Consider the following 7,820-nt stretch of genomic DNA (forward strand, 5'->3'; position numbering starts at 1 on the left):
CGGTGGCCGCGGCGTGGTGCTTGGCTGGGGGGCTGGGCTGTGGGGGGCTGTGACTGGGGTGGGGTATATTGGGGGCTCTCGTGTGGGGGGCTGTGTGCTGTGGGGCCGGGGGAGTCTGGGCTCGCTGGGTGTGTGCCCTCACTTGCATGGGGCGCTCTCGCTGTGGGTGTTGTTATGGGTGGACTGGTCTTTTGCTTTTTTGGGGTGGGGGGGCGCTCTTGGTCGCTGTAGTGCTCTATCTCTGACTGTTTGGGCACTCCTGGCTGATTGTCCCGGTTGGGGTTTGGTGGCCTCTCTGGTTGGGGGGCTGGGTGTTGGGCTGGGAATCGGGTTGGGGCGTCTGGACGGTTTCGGGATGGGTCTGGGTTGCTGGCCCTGGTTCTGGTTGGTCCTCGGGGACTATGTGCCGGTCCGTGGCCTTGATCCCTGGTGGTGCGGCTGCCACCTCCTCCTAGGTATCTCTGTTAGAGCCTCTGTCCCCTGGTGGATCTCGGAGAGTGGGGGTGCCTATTGGGGTCAGTGGGGGAGCTGGTCCCCTGGGGGGGGCATTGCCACCTCAGTTCACCTCCCCATCCCAACGTCCTCCTCCGCCCACTCCACCACACCACCACTCAAACAGGGTTTTGGGGTTCAGATGCACTACTGAGCTACGGGGAGAATCATCCATCTCCGTGGCTGGTGGGGTCCTGGGCCCTAATTTTAATATACAACCTAGACACTCACTTATAACACTCTCACGACACATGCATATATAGGATCTGGAGTGGGCACATGATCGCACTTAGGTGGTGGGATGTACTACCATTTCCACCTCCCCGGACCTGTGCCCACTCTCATATGTAGCATGTAGACATTTAGGGTTCTGTGCGGAGATGAGGGGTGAACGGGCGCCGCCTGCTCTCTGGGCAAGAGGTGGGTCTGTGCCGGTCGCCACCTCATCCCCCCATTTTAAACGCACTGTATAACAACATGCATCAACACCATATTCGAGTGGGAGGAGGAGGAAGTGGGTCTGTTCATAATTTATTTATGCATATATAGATTTATTTATTTATTTTATTTTATTTTATTTTTTTTTTTTTCCCCTTTCACAAACACCTCCTTTCTCCGTGTGACACTAGGGGTCGGGGATGGAGGGGGGGGGGCCGCATTGTTGGGGTCTGGGCTGCGGGTGGGCTTTGGGCCTTGGGGGCGGTCAGTGTTGGGGCCGGTGCTTCGGTTCCTCCTGGGCTGTTCCGATTCTTTTAATCTAGGTTCCTGGTTGCGATGGACGGCACTCTGACCGGGGTGGCTGCCGGCTTTTGGCGGGGGGTCGGCTATGGTAGTGTACGTGTGGTCATTGGTGGTGTAGGGCGGCGGTTGGGGGCGTGGCTTCGTCTCATCCGGGCACTGGCTGGTCTTCCTGTGTGGCATTTGCGGTGGGGGTGCTCTGTGTGTGGGGGGGTGCATGGGTGGCGTGCTGGGGCGTCTCCGGGCCTATGGTGCGGAGCTCTTGATGTGAGAGCCGGCCCTCCTCGGCTGCGGCTCCCTGCTGCTCTGCCCCTTGGGCTGGGGCCGGCCTGTGGTCGCTGTCAGGTAGATGGTGCATGCGGTCGGCCCGACAGAGATTCTGTCGGGCTATCTGTGTGTGCCTGTTGGTTGCTCGGGTTGGGTTTTTGGTGGTCCCCCCTCTCTTGGATCAATTTGGGCCCCACGTTTGGTGTGGGGTCCACTCCCCCCGGTCGTGCCCCCCTTTGGCGGGGGACTCCCTTGCCGCCGGTGCATTGGTGGCTCTCGGTGTCTGGGCTGGGTGGTGAGGTGCACGTCGGTCCGCCCTGGTTGCTGCCTGGCGGGGCCTGGGTGCCCTGGCTCTGTCGGGGCTCTGCTAGGGGGTGGTATGGCCTCGGGGCTTGGGGCTCGGTGTCCATGGCCGGATCTACTTGGGGGGGGCATGGGTCGCTGGCCGGGCCTGTGGGCTCGTCGTTGCAGCTTCCTGGAGGCTCTGCATTGTGGTGGCTGGGGTCACCCGGTTCTTTCCTCTGCTCCTCTCTGGGGGGGTGCGGTTCTCCCTGTTGGGAGACTCTTGGGGCTCCGGGCCTGTGGGCCGCTGTGTGTCTGTGGCTCCGGTCCTCCCTATGTTGCCATTGTGTCCTGGGGGGCGGGTCTGTGGGCCCCCGCGTCCACTATTGGGCATTCTTTTGGAGAAATCTGGTGGTGGTGGGCGTGCTTGCGCGGGTGTTTGGATTCAGGTGCTTTGACAGATGCACGCTAGGTTGGGTAGTGGCGGAAGCTAGATGATTCATTGTGCGATGTCGAATGTTTCATGGTGATATTGTGGGTGGCATTGTGCTGTGCATGTTGTTTTGTCATGGTGGTCTCTCGTCTTATCTTCTTCTTTTTTATTATTTATTTATTCTTCTTTCTTCTCTTTCTTTAAAAAAAAATAATAATAAAAAAAAAAAAATTGAGCGATGATGATAAGTTCATTGAAACACTTCACAATGTTTCTACACTTAAACTGAGCTCACAAAAAAAAAAAAAAAAAAAAAAAAAAAAAAAAAAAAAAAAAAAAAAAAGATACAGGACAGTATTGTTGCAACATTGACAATCCTACGTTTTCAACACACTCCTTCAAACTGGACTCAAACACAGTTGAGCAAATACAGTATGAAAGCATGAAAACAAAACTGAGACAACTAACACAACCACTAGTTTCTACTGTGTGTGTGTGTGTGTGTGTGTGTGTGTGTGTGTGTGTGCGGGTGGAGGGGTGGGGGGTGGGGGGTGGGGGGAGCGACATGGTACCTCACAGTTACTAGTGGGACTGAACTGAACTAACACTGCTAACATTAACATCTCCAATCTGCATGATCCCTAACCTTGTTGTGCTCCAAAATCCTGAAGTGATTGTTGAGCTAGACTGAAGTCCAAGTTGTTTTAGGATCTATTTTGATTGTTGTCGGTTAACTCTTTGCTAAGTTTAGTTCTAAAGCTACATTTTGAAAGGGATGCTCAAACACTGTTTATAACTACACCTTTTATGAGTTCTACTCCAGAAAATTTACCAGAGAAATGACTTCTCTCATTAGTTCTGGCCGAAAAAGCGTGTAAAGATAACAATTATTTCATCAATAGAGAATCACTCCTTATTATAACATTCCAAAACCTTCGATCTGAAGTATTTTTGAATCTTTATTGTTTATAATGTAGGGGAATACCACCTCAGAAACAGTTAATCACCTCAGAAAAGAACATCTCATCTCAGAAAACAGTTCACCTCATCTCAAACAAACATTCATGTGTTTTTGTGTTTGAAACTGTTTAAAATAAGATGCCTCTATTCCCTTGGGAACAAATAGACATTGTTTTACAAATATTCAACTCAGTTCACAAACTTCTTAGTTGACACTAATGTGAATTTAAAAAAACCACGGTCACTGTGTTAACCTCTGCCAATATGAACTCATTTCACATGAAACGGACAGATCGTTTTCATGAGAACTTTTGGTTCAACTGACCTCGAAGCTTAGGAACATCCGAACTCGCTACTTTGATATTATCAAAAAGGAGTATTACTCCCAGGATGGGTTCCCATGAAGATAACACATTTTAAAGAACCCTTTGTTAATGACATTTTCTTTTCAGGAGATGAACAGCGACACCTTTTGATGAACATTGCATGTTAGTGATTCTGTTTTATTTCATACTTGAATGTTTATTCATGAAAATGTGTGTTTTAAGTAATCTCTCTTTAAGAATATATTTGGTCTTATTGTCTCTTTTGAAAGAGTAACTTTTGAGGCAGACAGAAAAATGGACTTTAGACTTTATAAAACATGACAAAGAGTTAGGACCACCTCTTCCGAGAGGTGGACCTTCACCTCTGAAACACACAGACAGTTAAGTTAAGTTTCACTTCTTCTTCACTACTACAAGCACATCTACTTCTCAACTTCTGCTACACACTGACTGAGGCTTCGTCTCATGAAGAATTCACTTGAGCTCAGAACTGGGAAAGAAACTCAGTTTCTGCATGGAAGAGAAGCATCCTTTCTGTACAGAGAAAGGACAAAAGATACAGAAGAAACCCTGCAGAACCAGAAGCAGAACCTGGCATTAACCTGAGATTTGTTAGCAGAACCATCAAACTGCAGAGGAGTGATAAATCCCAGCTGACTTCCATATGGACCCTTGTCCCTTTAAGATGACAGGTGAACTTTGAGGAAAAATCAGCCTCTCAGTCACCAGAACATCTGGATTGGTACCATTTTTAAGCAGCTGTTGGACCATTCCTGACCATCTCATTCTGGTAGGAAAGAAACTTTTAATGCCTTTCTGGTGATCATACATTACAATAATCTTATCAGACAAACTAAAGCTCACTTTAGACACAATTTTAACTACTTCACAAACAGAACCAGTCCAAAATCTGCCTTTTTAAGTTTCACTGATTTGAATAATCAGTTAGACCTTTGATACAAAGTTATTTGTTATTCATTTGGTTGTTATGCATAATTTTTCATCACATATATCACAGATTATTATTTTTATAATAAAATACATAAAATCAACTGAATTTGTTATTATTTTGGCATATCTGTGTGTATCACTGACTTGATGCCCTTTAAACACGAGAAAGAACTCGTGTTTCAGTTTACACTAATTTGGGGTTAAACGAGAGACTGATTTTTCCTCTAAAACAGAGGTGGTGCCCACACACAATGAGGTTATTTGCATAATAAATGCATATTTTATGAGCTTAACTCATAACTGATAATTTACAATATATATCCTGCCCCATAACACCCTACAATCACAATCAGTAGTCAGATATAAAATCGTTTAGTTTAAAACTTTACGTTACATCTTTGATGAAGTACTTTTTATTCAAGTTTGTTAAATGAAGCAAATGTTTAAGAACCATTTAAACATTGTACGCTAGGCTCTGTCCTCTTCATTTTCCTACTTTTACTATTAAAAAAGTTAGATGCATCAGTAATAACCAGTCTAAGGTTGCACATTTGGGTGTACCACCAGCATGATGACATCTGGACCTTCCATGCCTCCTGCTGATCCAGTCCTTGGTTTCCTTTCTGATGACGTCAGGACTTCCTTCATCCTGGTTCCTCCTCGAGATATGAGTATTCATTGGGAATACTCCACCATCTTCATTCCACGGTGCCAACTGGTGGCACCTACCACAGGATACCTTCATTCTGACACCTGCTTGGATCGCTAAGATGTCAACTACCTGTTTGCTTTGCTGACAGGACCTTGGTTTGGTTTTTCTTTGGCTCGAGTGCTTCCACTTTGGATCTATTGCTCTGCCTGCTGGATCGTTGTTTTTCCCTCAGTGCTACTAAGGATGGGACATAACATTGACTGGTTGGAACGTCTCCAAAGACTAAGCATTTTCTTTGGAATATAATTCCTTTTCTTCAGTGACCCAGGAGGGTGTCATCAGACACCTTTTAACTTTTCTCTTCATGACTTAGTCCATAATGATTACCATGGTGTCATGGCTGACCCCATAGAAGTTTCTTCTGATGGCTCATGGGTTTGGTTTGTAGTGACTCGATAGCCATCTGGACTGGCATCAAGTCCCTAGTGTAGCATAAAACTGCACTGCTCTAACTATGACCCCTGACCCTTATTCATCTTCCAGACTCACCATGAATCGTGTTTTTCAAAGTTACATTTGACTTCAATAATGTCTGATGTTTTTCTACACATTTTCTGTCCTTGGACACAGAGTCAGCTACAGTCTGACTAATATATATCTTATTTCTTCTTATGTTTCTAAGAAAGAAAAACAAATCATTAATGAAGATTGTTTTATTTGATTAACAAGTGTGAACATGAATAATTTTGATTGTAATATTTCACAATTTCATTATAATGATTTAAAATAACAATGTGAATAACATATTTCTCTGTTCTGTTTTTCAGAAAGTGATTATTCCTTCAGAGCCACCTGTGAAAAAGTAGTTCTTTGAGCTGGAAGCTGTTTTCTTCAGAGGGGAGTCATGATGTTCCCCAATTAGTCAAAACAATCTTCTCAGAGCTGCTGTTTTACACAAAGTCTCTTTGTGTGAAAGGCAGTTACCTTCGAACTGAGCAGTTAGTCTCCAGCCTCGAACCGGAAGGCGGTTCGTCTGTGGACCCGATCCTGGTCTTAGTGCCAAGATCCACTTGTTCAACTCCTGAGCAGATAAACATGTCACTCAAATTACAATTGTTAGAAGTTTAGATAACTGCAGAAGATGAAGCTTTTTCTCACTGCAAGACTCATGCTCTCGGCTGAAGGTTGCGATGGACAGTGCACCTTCTCATCAGCTGTTGCCCTCACAGACCCCTGAAGCTGTCACAGTGATAGTCAGCTACCTTGTGTAAGGATGGTACTTTTCTGTGGCCCGGTTTGTCTGTGTTCCCTTGTGCTCCCTCATTAGTTCCATTGTTACCACCCGTGTCTCGTCCCAGCTGTCTGTAATTATGTCTCGTCTTGTCTCTGTATATAAGCCGTCTGTTCTGTCTTGTTCATCATCGCGTCGTCTTCGTTGGGTCTCCTGAGTCTTCCCCGGAGTCTTCCTGGTTCCTCGAGTTCCCCATGTCTCTCGTGTCTCCTGAGTTTCCCGTGCCTCCTTCCTATGCTCATGTAAGCTTTGCTGCCCCGTCAGCTTGTTATTTTGTACTTTCATTTATCATTAAAATCCTATTTTTGTATTTCTGCCGAGTTGAGTCCCTGTTCTGCACTCTGGGTTCTCTCCTGACCACAAATCCTAACAGTACGACGCGACCAGAACAGAACCCAGCAGGGCAGGGTTCTCTCTCGGCAACACTCACCTTTTTTCTTTTTTTTTTCTCCTCGCACCATGATGGACGAGCTCCAATCTGTCCCTGTCCTTCTACCGTCCCACCGCCGCCGTAGTGGCAGAAGACGGTTCTGGAGGCAGTCTGCGGCGAACGGCCCGGTCTTGTCGGCCGAGCAGAACTTTAGAGCTGGTTCCGGTGTTTTTGTGGGAGCGGGGTCCGCCGCCTCACCTCCCAGGTTTCCGGTGGGGGCGAGATCCAGCGTCCCGTGGGAGCTCCGGTCCACTCCTGTTTGGTTCGGTGAGTCCGGTCCAGTTGACGTTACAGGGGTGGGTTCCGTCGCCTCACCTTCCAGGTTCCTGGTGGGGGTGGAATCCGGCCTCTCACCGTCACTCCGCGCCGCGGCTGTTCGACCCAGTCTGGCCGTACCTCCGGGGCGTATTCCTTGTGACTCCGTGGGGGCGTGTCCCGCCGCCTCACCTTCCAGGTTTCCGGTGGGGGTGGCACCCGTCACCACACCCACACATAAAGACATTCCCTTTTTTCATTCATTTTCTCCTGAAGAGATTTTTCAAGTAAATCAGACCATTTTAGAATTATTTAATTCTGCTAAAAATAACCCATCCTCCTTTGATATCGTTTTGTCCCAGATGGAGGATTTTTTACTTTCTATCCCTGGTCTTTCTTTGCTCCCCGAGTATGATTTTTTATTATCTGAGTTAGAGACTTTAAAGACTCCTGTTACAGCCATCCCTGAGGTGGACTCCACGCTGCACGCAGCCCCTGAGGTGGATTCCACGCTGCACGCAGCCCCTGAGGTGGGTCCTCACCTCTCCTTTTCCGAGGGGGTTCCGGCGAACGCTCCTCATCTCTCCTGTTCCGAGGGGGTTCCGGCGAACGCTCCTCGTCTCTCCTATTCCGAGGCGGTCCCGGCGGACACTCCTCGTCTCTCCTATTCCGAGGGGGTCGCGGCAGACGCTCCTTATCTCTCCTATTCCGAGGGGGTCCCGGCAGACGCTCCTCATCTCTCC

The sequence above is a fragment of the Nematolebias whitei genome, chromosome 13, assembly GCF_014905685.2.
Source record: "Nematolebias whitei isolate Nwh7 chromosome 13, NemWhi1, whole genome shotgun sequence".
NCBI classification, from domain to species: domain Eukaryota; kingdom Metazoa; phylum Chordata; class Actinopteri; order Cyprinodontiformes; family Rivulidae; genus Nematolebias; species Nematolebias whitei.